We start from the raw sequence: 3,490 nt of genomic DNA, 5'->3' as shown, positions 1-3,490 counted from the left end.
TGGTCATTTTTACCTTGCATGGCCTCTAATAGTTTAAGGGCATGTTCACATGCATCATCTACTTTGATCCTTAAAACAACCTTATGGGGAGGTGGGGGCAGAACTTGCCCCCACTTTCAAATAAAGACCGGGTTTATTTGGTGTTTCAGCAGCTGACCATCACGTTGGATCTTCGGTGTGGATGCAGGGCTTGAGTCTATGTTTCTGAGTGTACACTTGTGAATTTTTCCAGGCAGATCACATTATTTTCTTAACTTGATAATCTCGTGAATTTTTGACTTTATGATGGATAAGGTAAAAATCCCAAACACCGCAAACCAAAGGGATATTACCTGGCAATGCAAGGCAAATACTAACAGGAACGTTGTAAGGGACCTGCCCTTGATTCACAAATCACAGGTCTATGCCCAGATGTTTCCTCTTGCTCACCCAGCCCTCTTCCTCCTTATCGGCCTGAAGGCTGCAGTCAGCAAACTTTCTTCACCCCTTCTGCCTGGGGAGGGCAATAGGAAATTTTTCTAAAAAAAAAATCAAAGAGGTGTCATAGTTAAAAGGAAATCCTATGACAGGGAACAAATTGTCTAGCAAAGAAACAAAACTTTGACTTGGCACTGAACAATATTTTATAAGCACATATCTACATTTCTTGCCTAGTTTGCACAATATAATCGCTACCATTCCTTTGTTTAATTTGTACACCATATGACAGGGTCACTAACAAGTATGAGGGAACCTGGTCCTCTCATCAGTTCTTTAGATTCTGAAGTACAAACCTTCTCCGTGTGAGCACCCATGTTCCCTGAGATGAAATTACGTTCCTAACTGGTACCTTTTATTTTTTTTTTATTTTTTTTATTTATTTTTTTTTTTAAAGATTTTATTTATTTATTTGAGAGAGAGCACATGAGAGGGGGGAGGGCCAGAGGGAGAAGCAGACTCCCTGCTGAGCAGGGAGCCCGATGCGGGACTCGATCCAGGGACTCCAGGATCATGACCTGAGCCGAAGGCAGTTGCTTAACCAACTGAGCCACCCAGGCGCCCCTAACTGGTACCTTTTAAAGAGCAGTCCATCTTGCTTGTCCCAGAGAAGTCTCTGGGTCACATTTCATGTTGAACTGGGAAAATCCAAGATCATTCTCTACCTTCCCAAAGCCAACAGCTATTTGACCTTGAACATAACATTGGACATAACACTCACTCTCGCTAAGTCTCAGTTTCCTTATTCAGGGCTTGGCAATCTTTCTGTGTTTGGTTTTGTTGTCCACATCTTCTCTTTTATAACTACTCAACTAAGCCATTGTAGCTGAAAAGCAACCATAGACTAGATTTAAGTGATTGAGGGTGGCTGTGTTCTAACAAAACTTTATAAAAACAGGTGGAAGGCTGGATTTGGTTTGTGGACCATCGTTTGCCAACCCTTTTCAAGGAAAAATGTAATCTGCTTCACCAGGTTGTTCAAAGAATTGCATTGACTAGGATATGTGAATGCTTGATAGAAGGTCTGGTGTTAAAATTTTCTTTCTTCTTCCCTTCAAACTCACACTAGTTGTCTTTGCATGAGCACAGTAGGGAAGGGGAGGGCTTACTGTTGGCTGACATTTCTTATCTGTAGCAAGGCTTTTTTTGTGTCCTTTTAATATTAATTATTGGCTAGAAAAAGGGAACTGAAGATATTAAGTCATTAATCTAAGAAGCTTATGGACAAATTTGAGCCCTATTCAGTGTCATTTTCCCCCACATTTATTCCTTTAAGAAATGTTACTTAAAACAGCCCTTTTGGTGAAATTCACAATGGACATATAAAGAAGCTTGGGGTTTGGGCCAAAGGTCCAGGTAACAGCTGTGGTCTTTATTTGAATAACAACAGTAGTGAAGACTCAGTTTCACAGGCATCTATTATTTTAAGCTTGACCTCTTATGCCTCCTTGCCAGCCTCCAAAGCAGTCACTAGACCTGCTCCTTCATTTCTGTGAATGGCTGTATTTTCTTTAGAGATCATCCTCTTGACCTCAGTTTTTCAATTACTTTTTAAATACTTTTACACATCTCATTTTCGTGCACATGTGTTTTTTTTCTAAAGTACCTTTAGGTTATTAATGCAAAAGACAAATGACTTGAATGCACTAAAATACAGGAAACTGGAACACTAAGATTGCAGTCGAATGTCCCCAGTTCAAGGTTTGACTGTATCACTGATTATTTAAGTGACATTGAACAGATGCCTTCCACAGGATGAATCTCAGGCTTTTCATCTGTGAATCGGGATAGGGACTGTTATTCTTCTTACTTCTCTGGATTTCCAATGTAAATAAATGCACACTAGCTATGAAAATAAGATAACATGAGATTGCTGGTAACTTTGTTTTCAATTATAACCATTAATCACATCACAATAATAGCTGTAATTTAAGTAGCACTTACTGGGAGCTAGAAAGTATACTAAGCATTGTTCATAAATTAGCTTATTAATCATTAATCATCATAACAAATGTGTGAGGTAATTATCTTTCTTTGCATATTACAGATAAAAAAAAAATTAAGAAGCCTGGTGGTGAGGTAACATGCCCAAGTCTTATAGTAAGTGAATGAGCTGAGGTTGAAATTGGAATATTGGAATAGAAAGTTCTTCCTCTGAACCACAATGGAACTTGAGGGGAATACAAAAGTTTACATCTTCTTTATCAAACCAGAGAAGACCTAGGCATTCTGTGTTTGCCTCACACATCTTAAAGTTTAAATCTAAAAATAATGTCCCAAAGGACATTTTTCCTTGTTTTGTCACATTTTATTCTGAAAAAAAAATTAAATAAGCACATACATAGATAATTTACAGGAAGAAATTTTCAAAGATCACCAAGACATGATCCAGATCACAATTTCTAAATACAACTTTATCAGAGATGGTTAGATCAAACAGGAAAAAAAAAAAGGTAATAATATGGAAAAATAAAATCCAAGGACTAGAGCTAATGTTAACAGAGAGGGACAGAGGAGAGAGAAAGAAAACCTTTCACACAAAGAATGAGGAATATTTGTCCTTTAGGGATATTTATAAATTTTAATCACAGACTAAACTATAAAGTAAGCCTCTTATTTTCTAAATATAAAAATCCCATGGATCATATCCAATAAGTGCAATGAAAATTGAGTTAGGAATGAAAAGAAAACTAAAACATATTATTTAAAAATCTAATGAGATAAATACAAAATGACAATGGGAATTACAAACTATATTGATCAGAATCACAATGAAGACAGCATATCAAATCTGCAGTATGCAGTTAAAAATGGTATCAAAAATAAATATGTGTCCTTAACTGTACTAAACTGAAGAAGAAGAAGAAGAAGAAGAAGAAGAACAACAACAACAACAACAACAACAGCAACAACAATGAGGAGGAGGAGGAGGAGGGGGAGGAAGAGGAGAAAAAGAAGGAAGAGGAGGGGAGAAGGGGAAGAAGGAGAGGAAGAAGAAGAAGAAGAAGAACAA

The sequence above is a fragment of the Neomonachus schauinslandi genome, chromosome 2 (assembly GCF_002201575.2).
Source record: "Neomonachus schauinslandi chromosome 2, ASM220157v2, whole genome shotgun sequence".
In the NCBI taxonomy this organism is placed as follows: domain Eukaryota; kingdom Metazoa; phylum Chordata; class Mammalia; order Carnivora; family Phocidae; genus Neomonachus; species Neomonachus schauinslandi.
The sequence above is the reverse complement of the archived record's forward strand: the minus strand, read 5'-3'. Positions refer to the sequence as shown.